This window comes from Porites lutea, chromosome 10 (assembly GCF_958299795.1).
Source record: "Porites lutea chromosome 10, jaPorLute2.1, whole genome shotgun sequence".
Lineage (NCBI taxonomy): Eukaryota > Metazoa > Cnidaria > Anthozoa > Scleractinia > Poritidae > Porites > Porites lutea.
This window is the reverse complement of record NC_133210.1, coordinates 15,666,182-15,678,307: the sequence shown is the minus strand read 5'-3', so window position 1 is coordinate 15,678,307 and position 12,126 is coordinate 15,666,182. Positions and strand designations below refer to the sequence as shown.

General features: G+C 38.8%; 1 long non-coding RNA gene across 1 annotated transcript in view; it reads right to left on the bottom strand.

Moving 5' to 3' along the window:
- Positions 1–12,126, bottom strand: part of LOC140951037 (uncharacterized) — a 30,020-nt gene that overhangs the window by 11,712 nt on the left and 6,182 nt on the right. The window contains exon 3 of the long non-coding RNA XR_012167234.1: positions 12,002–12,107. This is a non-coding gene — a long non-coding RNA (uncharacterized lncRNA). The remainder of the gene's footprint in view (positions 1–12,001; positions 12,108–12,126) is intronic.

Below are 12,126 nucleotides of genomic sequence, written 5' to 3'. Positions count from 1 at the left end.
GTTAAGTCTAAGTAACTAGAGGAGGTATGATCGGTTTTAAAAGATCTATAAAATTCAAGTTTTTGAGAATGTTGAAGGGTGTTTTGCCCATATGAGATATTTTCCTGTTTCATTGAACTTACATAGCTTTTTACTATGGCTATATCTAATAAATCGGGGTTAAAGTCAGGAAGCTTAAAGCATTTTGACATATTCATTAAATGAGAGTGGAAGCTATTTTTGCCATTACATTTTTTGCTATCATGCGGAGCAAGTAAAGCAACGCCCAAAGCAGAAAGATTTTGATCGTTCTTTAAGTCGCCATTGTTTCACCTTACGATTATAGGCTGCGCCTCGTATTTTCAACCCATTTTCTGGTCTCACGGATATTCGATGAGACAGTCCTCTCCGATTGACTTAATGATCCGAGGCTGGATATAGAAATTACGCCAAGGTACACTGTACATGAAATAAAGATTTCTGCTTGCTTATAAATAATATAACCTTGAAGTTAATATACTTAGATCCAGGATAGAGCAAAGCATTGTTTTTAGAAAAAGAAAGGTGCAATATTATTTTACTGACTTAAAAGTGTTCCATTTTAGTTGGCTGCATTTATCTTTTCATTCTAATGCGCCAGCTAGAATTGTTTGATCGCTTGAGTTGCTTCCAGGGTATGAAATTCTAAGTGCAAACATATGCTTGTGCGAAAGAAAGTCTAGAAATCTTCCAACTGGAAAGTCAAGATGCATTCTCAAATACCGACGGACGAGTCTAAAACTTGACTTGAACTGTCAACCTTCAATCGAAAGAGAGACCAGTTTGGAATAATCAGTATTCAAGGACATTGTTTTCCCTGTCTTCCAGGCAGAAATACTCTAGGTGCAAAATTTCTCAATTTTTAATTCTTCCATTCAAAGGGCCTTTTGACTTCACCTCGGGGAAATCAATCCCCAAACAACTAGGGGACCGAAGAGACTGAAAAGCATATCCACAGCCGATTAAACTAAAGACGTCCCTTCAAATGAAAGTGAAATTTTTCGACTGAAAAGGTTTCTTGCAAAGAATATCTAGATCTAGATCTCGTGCAAGCAAACTTTTAGTTACTGATTCGCTCTGTACGCCTCTCTACGCCGAGGTATCCAGTGACAGAAACTATATTCGTGGTGTTTTCAGGCTGTTGATCCAACTGAAATCGCCTGATCAACAACAACAACAACGAGCTTTATTTGCATGACCATACAGACACATACAGTATAGCAAAAGCTATGTTTAGGAATCAAAATTACAACAGAGAGCATGCAATTACGTTACTTTGATAATAATTTGTCACGAACATCAAAACAAGCTGAAATATATTTTATGAATTGTATATTGATAATTAAAAGTAATTAGAAGAGTTCTTCAGTTCATTGATCAAACCGTTTATAGGTAACTGGGTAATATTTGGAATCAGAGTCTTGACTTTGAATTTATTCCTTATCATACAGTATGTAGGACATTGAAAAAGAAAGTGAACTTCCATTCGTCTTCTATCACATTGCATCCACAAAAAGGGCAATGCCTATTATCCTTCGTAGTTTGATTGTATCTACCTATTTCTATCATTAGTTTGTGATTGCTTATTCGTAGTTTTAATAAAGCCCTTCTCCCAGCTGTTCCTCTTGTTAAGTCTAAGTAACTAGAGGAGGTATGATCGGTTTTAAAAGATCTATATAATTCAAGTTTTTTAGAATGTTGAAGGGTGTTTTGCCAATATGAGATATTTTCCTGTTTCATTGAACTTACACAGCTTTTTACCACGGCTATATCTAATAAAACAGGGTTAAAGTCAGGAAGCTTAAAGCATTCTGACATATTCATTAAATGAGAGTGGAAGCTATTTTTGCCATTACATTTTCTGCCATTATGCGGAGCAAGTGAAGCAACGCCCAAAGCAGAAAGATTTTGATCGTTGTTTAAGTCGCCACTGTTTCACCTTACGATTATAGGCTGCGCCTCGTATTTTCAACCCATTTTCTGGTCTCACGGATATTCGATGAAACAGTGCTCTCCGACTGAGTTAATGATCCGAGGCTGGATATAGAAATTACGCCAGGGTACACTGTACATGAAATAACGATTTCTGCTTGCTGATAAATGATGTAACCTTGAAGTTAATATACTTAGATCCAGGATAGAGTAAAGCATTGTTTTTAGAAAGCACGACATCAAAGAAACGGGAAAGATTTTAAATCAAACGATAAAGGGCAAGGACGAATACCGAGAGAAAGAGGTAGGATTTTTGACAGTTATATATTTGGACATATTACGCTACACTGCAAATAAGGTTTTACTTTTACACACCATTATGAGAACAGAAGAAACGTTCGTTAAGCCACCTCAGTCAAAGTTCCGCGTCGAGCATAATTGTACTACACCTTTGATACAAACAGGAAACAGCCCTTTCAAATTATATAACTTAAGGATAGCTCTCAAGACATTAAAGTATTCCATTTTGAGGCTACAGACAGACTACGCTTCAGCAATAAAGTCACTCAGACTTTTTCAAGTTGATAAGGTAGCACATCGTGGTAAAATTGTACCATACAAGCATAGACTCAGGAGGCTTCCAACCACTGCTATGAGGCGCATCCAGAAAGGGCATTTGCCTACCTTTATAGCCATGTTAATACTGTAAATTACAATGCGATCATGTTTGAGTCATGATCTTTAGTGTAATATATGTCAGGTGCCTAGCTTCCGAACTAAAAAGAAAATCCAGTAACCAAGCTGCGGCTAACGGGATTTTGATTTGTGCGAATAAATTAAAAGGGACACGTACGTGGAGAATGTTTTCAGTCCACCAAGATCAGATTCAGGAGCATTTTACCTCTGTATCGAAGAGCAGACACACCAGCAGACGTAACATTTCTGAACACAAACTCCAAGGTTTGGAAATCATAGTAGTCACTGCTACTATAATAGGTGATAACGAAAAACAAGTATTTTTACTCGAAATACACAGCGGCTGAAAAGTTCTCATCGGCCAGGGTCATTCAGGGTGCAAGACGAATTTTTTAATGAATAAAACAAGGAATGTCTAACTTGATTGACAAGTCTGAAGCGTATTTTGTCTCTTTTTCTATCACGTGGGACTATCTGCCATTCAACTGCCACAAACAACGCATGAGTAACGGCACTCAAACAAGTGACAAAACAAAAACAGGCCCTCCGGCCCAGCACTAGCTACTGAAGTCAAGAGAGAATATATTTAGAGGCTATGTTTTCCGCCCGTTCCGATCTGCAGTAAGTTACAAGCCCAGGGAAAAATGTTTTTGTGGCAGGTGATTTTCTTCCAACAGCCGGAAAAATAAAGATAGAAACAATTTAGCACACCCACAAAATGGCCAAAAGAGAACAAACTCGGTGGCTAATTCAGTACTACATTGGGGTTTTGTTACGCCGCGGTATTGACCATTGCTTACAATAACTCCCTAATCCAATACAAGCTTGGCTCGGGATAAAGGCCGTGCTTGGAAACTGAGCTCCATCTTCAGGCAAAAAAGAAATTGAATTGCGTACACAGCAGATGACTAAAACAATGGAGGCTCGACGAGGACTCAAGAATCTGCGCTCAATTATTCTTAGGCTGCTGCGCGTTTTAAGAACTTCAAACACACTCCATTAAAAATCGCTTACAATGTACCTGGGGGGGGGGGGGGGGGGGGTACTTGGGTTAATTTTTGCTGGGTATGTGCCGCTGGCCTCTCCCTGCAGAGCCCCTACCCCATTATAGCCGATTTTGGGGCCAATTATAGACCCCATCTTAGTCACTTTTGGGCAAATATGTAATTTTCAACTTAGGCATCCTAAAATAAATTGACCCATTTTTTAAATTGAATGAAGAACACTTTACTTTTCACCTAGAGTACAAACATTCTGGTACCTTTGCTAACCATTAATATGAAGAACTTTCTTACCCCAAAAATCCAAACAAGTGCAGCCCATTCTAGTAACTGTATTGAAATGCGACCCCATTACAGCCAATCCAATCGTGAAAATGCGACCCCATCCAGCGGCACATTCACATTAGCTTCTTATAAGGAAGTAACCCCCTCCTCCCCGGGCTTACGATATATATCCGATGGTGAGCATAAATCAGTCGAGGTTGATTCTCCTCAAGTGGAAAGTGGGAATGTTAAATTACGTTTTATCGTCAACCGGAGAGATGGAGAATCTAAGTCGGTCTTGGTGGAACTATAGTTGGACAAAAACTGGTTCTCCACTACGTCCAAGTATCTGACGCCAGCTTAAGGGGAATTACTGACAAAAACAACAGGCGATGCGAAAATTCATGGAGAATTTGCGTTGTCGAAGGTAACTGATTTGAAGAGTGTATGCTTGTATTAAAGCATGTATCACTTTTGGCTTGAGGGACCGTAACTCTCTGTGGCTGTTCCATGTCTGACACGTTGTGAGGTAGGTGCAATTAGGCAAACGGAGCTGTCGAAAGTAAGTTAAGGGTCGATTTTGACAAGGTTTGTGATTGGCTGGGAAAACAATAGGGATGGTGATATAACAATGCCCCAATCCCTGAAAACAATAGGTAGTGCAGGTTATAGGGCCCAATGAAATGAGAGGTTTGGATGCGTGCAGGTCAATCGGAAGCTTAGAGAAAATCTAAATTCATTTTGTAAAACACTATAGAAACCAACTATAACAATAAAAATATATTGAACGGTCATACAAGGTTTTCGTCGGCAGACTCAAAAATAAGAACTAGCTTACATGAAATGTCTCTGTAATTGACAAATAAGGTAAATTTTTGGCGCAGATCGAGGGCATGCTTCATTTAGGCTATTTGCAAAGATACGAGCTTGCAACCCACAGTTCTGTGAAACACGCAAGAGCTTTAATTCAGTCGACATTTTACTGAGTGTTACTAGCTAGGCCTAAACTCAAAAATAAGGCATGGCAATCATAAGAAGAAGCGGATTCATAGGGAAAGAGCTGAAAATTAATTATTAAAAAAATTATGGTAGGATTTTACAGAAATTTATGGATCTGCTTGAACAACTAAATCAATATTAATTGGTGCCATTTTACTCCATCATCTACCAATTTAATTACTCTGATTTCCTGATGGAACTTGAAAACACACACACCTTTTGTCCCGACTGAATTATTACAGACACTACTGTTCTTATAGGTCAAAAAAATTCATATACTTTCCACTTATGCTCACAAATACATATGGTGCGGGATTTTACCTTCTTTTCACACCAAATACGTGGTTCACTTAAGGCTCCAAAACTTGCTAAGTTTGATAACCTATTAAGGCTTCCAGGAAAGGACTATTTTGCAAGCCAGTGCACAAGTATTGTAAACGTGTTATGACTGACTTTTTCCGGCACGTGCGAAGATTTCCACGGACAGTTCAGTCACGTGCCATCGCCTTTCATTTAAACGTGTAATAAATAACGCAACTTCAGTAATGACAATCAAACAAACGAGCTCTCAGTGAGCTTTACACGTACAGGGAAAGCATCAGCACTATTCACAGGTTAGACTTAGTTAAGTATCAGAAGTATTCTGTATTATACTCTTACCCTTGGGAGGGAAGGACTTTTTGTCCTCTGAGTTTCATCTGAGAAGCAGAGACGCATGAAATAAGGTAAAGTAATCATTTCCTGATTGTTGGTATTTTCACATCCCGCCTGCGGTCATTGCAAAGTGGAATTCATAAAAAAGACTTAAGAAAAATCTGCTGTTAGAACAATGTTCGAGTTTTACGCATGAGAAGTGGGCTTATTCACGCACGTCTTACGGGTACCTTAACGTGTAAAGCCGATTCAAAAACATGTCAGAAGCGTAGGGAAGTCGAAACCTTAGTTTTGCAAATCTCTCGAGAGGAAGAAGGACATACTAATGGCACTGGTTATCAAACGCCTATTGATTCGCCTTATGATCCTCACTAACAGCAACCACGCTCTCAAGAAGAACAGTAATAAGTTATTCGCGCCTTAATATTAATGTATGCATACAAATTTTAGCGTGTTTAGTTCCACGCTGTCATCCCCCGGCGGTTGGAGAGCCACAGGATCTTAAATAAACGCGGATGTCGATAACTGTTGAGTGAAAGCTTTTACTCTGCGACGTGTATTTGAACAATTTAGCAGAGGAGTGCAAAATGGTGGCTGCAAAGGCGGGCTACTGTCCGTGCCTGCCACTCTTGGGAAATAAATTGTTCTTTTGCTTGCAATTGAGGAAACATGTTCGTTAGAATTGAATTGGGCAACAAACAACTTAAAATATAATTTATAGTAAACCGTAGAGGACCTTTTAGACTTGATGGAAGATTGCCGTCCATTTTCTTAAAAATTCAGTAATGTAACAGGTGAATGTAAGTCGCAACCATACCAAGAACACGTTCACAAAGAGACAATCTCCCACGCAATGTTTGCATATCCATGTTTGTGGAAACCTAAGAGCTATAACAAGTCGTTCGACCACTAAGCAAGGGCATACTTGAGTGAACTAGGTCATGGTAAAGCTAGATGGTTGCGAGGCAAAGCCGCGCTCAAGAACTGAATTAACTTAACGCGTGTTTCAATTTGTTGGTTGTGAATCGTGGTCTTCTAAGACGTATTCGATCAAGCAACTTAAAGTTTTGTTGTGAATAAAAATACTGTCGCCGTTGAACGAGTAAAGTAACGTAGACAAGTATAGCTTCAACAAAGCAGCGAGATACGAGTCGGGATGATTTCCTGAACTGATCGTACAAAACTGCCATGAGGAACTGAAATATGAAGGTTGTTTATTAAACGGGCGCCGCTCCCTAATCTACATTGCGCCCCTACTTTTCCCTTAGATTTTCTCGAATTTTCCATAAAGAGACTAAAACGTAGCTGCGGCGGTAATAAGTGAAAACAGCAACACCGAAACTGCTCACAAGACTAGTTTTTGGCGAGTTGAATCACTCGCCTGACTATGTGGAGGAATGCAGCAAATTTGATGTACGACTAAACCAACAGCTGCTGCAGTACAACAGCAACTTTTTCAATCTGTTCAGAAACCTGTTATTTTACATAATTATAACAGCTACTTAACGGTCGAAAACTCCGGTATTGTGAACTTCACCCAATCAGTTTAAGACTCTCGGTTAGCTCTTTGAACGCACAACCGCCTCTATCATGTTGAAAACAGTTACTGGCTGGAAGCCTAATTTTAGAGAAATCAAATGGGTCTTTTTGTGTTCATTAGAATACAATAGGAGTCGCTACACACGCTGAATCAATGTTATCTAGAAATCTCGACTGACTTCATGTACTAGCTTTCTAACTCCCCGCGTTTCGTAATCACTCCCAAGTTACCAAACCATCAAACTCTCTTTCGGTGGCAGCCCAAAATGTAAAATCGACTGCAATATTGAAAAGCAAGTCCACATAACTTCGACGGACGTTAGATAAAAATCCTTTAAGACTGGCAGAGTTTTCATTTCTTCAATGCCACTGAGGCGGTACATTATTAGTCTCAATTCTTCCCATTAAGTTTGATATCCTTTCCTGAGATGCTTCTGAGTTGGACAAAACTTGGCAAGAACTCGCTGAGGCGAACAAAGAAAAATAATTTGAGCATATTATTAAGAAAAACCCCGTAAAGGAAAACATTTTAGAACAACATATGATCATCTTTGATATTCTTCAGAGTAAAGCTTATATTAATTTCTTTCGGTTATTTACTTCTCATTTATGCTAGTCCCATCACAGACGTGATTTGAGATGCGGAAAGCAAATAATGCTGTAATATTAAGTTAGGGCAGCGAAACTGACGCCGAAGAGGATGCAAAATTATCCAAGAGGACATTGCAGTATTTTTAACAGTTTTGTTCATAACTGGTACAACAGTACTATCTCATAATTTCTTGTCAATTGGACGTGAAAATGTAGTGTTGAACAACATTTGACTGCAGTCATCATATCTTCAATCGTGCTAGAGTTGCATGTATTTCTCCGGTTTTGCTAGACCGTAGGGTGTGACTATCATTGGTCGTCAAGACCATGTGATGCCTCGAGATGCCTGTTTACGGCTTTTTGGATCGACAGATTGTGGAAAGGTGGAAAGAGGTCTGTTGCGCCTTCAGAGGACGGGGTTAACGACGTTTACTTTTTCAATCCAACCAGTTCCTCACAGTATAACGATATACAGTAATTGAATAAAATCATGATAATTCCTTGAAATATACTAGGGTTTCAGCATTATTCGTAGAGAAATAGGTGAGAAAGAAATCATAAGGCTTATGAAGATTGGTCTCTCTCAGGTTATAAAATATAAAGTATTAAATGACATTGATAAATCTAAGTAAATATAAATACATATAAATGTATAACAACATAAAGTAAAGTATCAAACATGTAACCTAAATAATGAGACACTGTGAAGAAAAAATAACTATTTACAAGGTTTATAATTTATAATTCTCACAGAAGTGTTTACGAAGATTTGTTTTGAATGAGGAGAGACAAGCAGAACTTTGATCTCATTTCCTAAAGAGCTGAAAAAATTGGTCCTTGGAAACTCACAGAAAATTTACGAAGATTAGCTGTACAGAAAGGAAGGTGAATATCATTCGCGTATTTAGTGTCATAGCTATCATTAGACTTCTCCCGGCGGGAGACTTCTTTGTGAAAAGAAAAGTAATCTTTGAACCTTAATGGAAGAAGAGAATGGCCATGGTTAAGAGAAAACATAAGATTGTCTAATGTCGGAAAGGTTTTATTAATAGCTCCAATTCTTTGAAAATAGGGTCTTGATGAGCATCGATAGTCCCTAGAAACAATTCTAACAACTCGCTTTTGCAAAGAGACAAGACGACAAGGATTTGTTTTGTAGGTAGATACCCAGACAATAATACAATAATGGAAAAAGGGGTAAACTATTCAATAATAAAGAGTTTTTAAAACAGGGGTCGGGTAGAAAAAGACCTGCTCTATAACTGACTGCTACTGATTTAGAGGTTTCATAGCAAATTGAGGAATGCGGAGGTTTACAAGACAGATGTTAACCCAGGACTACTCCGAAAATGATCGTTTCCTTCACTTGTTCGATTCTAAATTGATCATGAACACACAAAAGCAGCTTAAAAAATGCTTTTCCGCTGAAAGCATGGTAAAACGTTATATATAAATTTACTAGAACACTCATACGTTAGGATTTCACTCAAGAGTGCTGTTAATTTTCCAAGCTACAACAACCTTTTTCTTCGGTTACGTAACTATAAATCCCTGGTTCAAATCGAAGGCTGCAAATCTTCAGACACTCACAGGTCAAAGTTTCACTCACTTGCAGTTACGCAACTGCTTTAGTCAGTAGTATCCATAGATAACATACAGGCTTAGGTTTTCTGTCACGTGCAGGTGAATTTCACTCACGTGCACCTGGTACACCAAGTTGCAACGCGCCCCTTTTTTGATTGGGGGGGGGGGGGGGGAGGGGGTTGCGCAACTGCTTCAGTCAGTTTTATCCGTAGATAACACACACCCTTAGGTTTTCTGTCACGTGCAGGTGAATTTCACTCACGTGCGGTTGGTACACCAAGTTGCAACGCGCCTTTTTTTGGAGGGTGGGTTGCGTAACCAAACCCTGGATTAAAGGTTGCAAATCTTAGAAGTCCTATGAGATGTAGAACCAGGGGATGGTTAGCTAAGCTTTCAAGAGCATTGCAGCTTGCTATGTAAGTGCACGTGAGTGAAATTAAACTGCACGTGAGCTAAACTTTAACCTATGAGTTATCCAGGCTTCGGACCATCTTACGACTCTCTCGACGATTTCCAGCATACCGTAAGAGGCAGGGAATTAATAGTTACGTAACCGAGGCAAACGTCCCGCTTCGCTCACCAATCGAAATTGAAAGGCTATAGTCTGATCCATAGATAGTTCACAAGTTAAAGTTTCTCTCACATGTTATTTATCTACCAAGTAACAAGACGATTTCGGTTTCGGTTTCGCAAACATTCCAAGGCTGCAAATCTCCAGAAGGTTCTGATTCCTAGATCGGTCACGGGCGCGGGTTAAAGTTGAGTCATGCACGTGCTGATAAATTTGACTTGCGGTTTTCCTATTTCAAGCGTTTTTGGACTGCTGTTTTTTTCTTACACAAGCGGTATCTTAGGAATTATCCCAGGGGTATCGCAGTTAGGATAGTCCATAATGTATACCGGCTTAATTTTAAGCATAATATTGCGGCAGAAGAATCAGCATTATGCTGAAATTATAGTGCAACGTTCCAACCAATTGCAATTCTCTGTTGCGTTAAAGATCGTCGTTGCGAATCGCTCCGTTTAACAACACCTTAAGCACCGACTGTAGCAAACTGTCCGCGAAAGTTAAGATCATTCAAGTTTCTTGATCAAGAAACAGTTTCTTGATCAAGTCGAAAGTTTTACCCCTTCCATTTTATTCGCCTTTACTCTTTTCACTTGTCGAGATAATGTAAGTATTTTTTTTGTTGTTGTTGCTTGTTTTTTTCCCTTTTGTTTTGTTTTGTGTTTTTTTTTAAATTCGGAAAACGAGGTTTTAATCCAGCATTAAAAATGTCAGGATATGCTTGGTTTGTAAGCTATGTTTACTTAGCCTGCACGCAGCCGAACCCTTTTGGCTACGTTGCTCCCGGAGAAGGGACGTCCTTTTTCAACTAAGGAAATAGGAGCCGATTTCCCTGTCAGGCTTATGTATTAACTCGCTCCTCTTTGCCGGAACACTTGCTTCAATTTACCTTCCAAATAAATCGCCGTGATTGTTCTTCTTGAACTACATAGATAAAACAATTATATGACAATCGAAATTTACTGCAAAGAAGACGTTTTAGCTTTCAACTGATAGACCTTATTACAGTTTCTGGCACGCCAGAATTTAACTGCTTTGAACGTAAGTAAAAAAAGTTATACTTATTGCGTTGATATGTATATTTTAAATGCGTTTCGCGTTTTAGTTCAATTCTTCATTTTGATGATTTTCTGCAGTGACAGTTCGTTTAAGTTTAGTCTAAACCCTGTAACTAGTCTGCAAGTCAACGAAAGACACGAAAAAAGAAGTTCTTTTATCGTCGAAAAATTAGACAACCTAATGAAAGGCTGAAAAGACCCTACTAGGGTTGGTCTCTGAACTGCAGAAGGCTCTCAGGAAAGTTGACATTTTAAACTAATTATCAATAAGCGACGCAGGAAAGACAATCTTATAAAGTCACCAAACTCTGGCAGTTTTACGCATCAATTATCATGGGCCCCCTGAATTTGGTTGCCCCGTGTACTGTACACAAGCACAGGGTTGGCGTGTAGAATCCAGATAATTCTTAAAAGATTCAGACAACCCGAAGACCACAGTTTCATTTAATGTAACTCTTTTGTTTATATGTTATCAAGAAAATATAAAAAGCAGAAAGACAATAACTATTCTCCGGCTCAAACGCTGCAAATCTTCAGATTCGTAAGAGATATTCTGATCCCTTTGAGGAAGGGAACATTTAACGAATAGAAAAGACTAAGCTTTATAACCTCATGCTGTTGTTATTATTATTAATTAATCAATTTTTTGACAGCAAAGTAGTTTATTTGCATCCAGCTTGCTAAAAATAATTAAAGTACACTTTTATCCTATCGCGCTTTTAATTTTCGGGGTACGTGGAGAACTCTTTCTTTTCTTTCGCTATGTTTTTGACATTGGTTTCTCACGAGCTAGTAGATAGTTAAATCTTCGGGAAAGCGATTTTTTTCTGTGAATAAGTACCAGGTGAACCGACTAAAAAAGAAATGAAGAAAGATGTTTGTGTTTTTGTGTTTGTCTGTGCAAATATGGCAGAAATTGGTCATGCAAGCAAATGAAGATCTATTCCTCCTTAATGCACTCTTTATCAATCTTTTTGGCGAGAAAGCCAGTCAGTGATTTCTGAATGACGGAAAATGAGTCAGTTCTTGCTCCGACTCCGGATAAGTCTATTACGCCAGTATCATTAGGACAATTTAAGAGCCTTAAGTTGACTTACTTCTTCTGCAATGTTGGCTCGCCTTTTACAAGAGTCATAGTTGTGTGGTTGTTCCAACAGCACTTGAATTAGTCAAGCAGTTCCAACTTAACGCTAACGCCATCTCCTAAAAAAAATGTTTACAT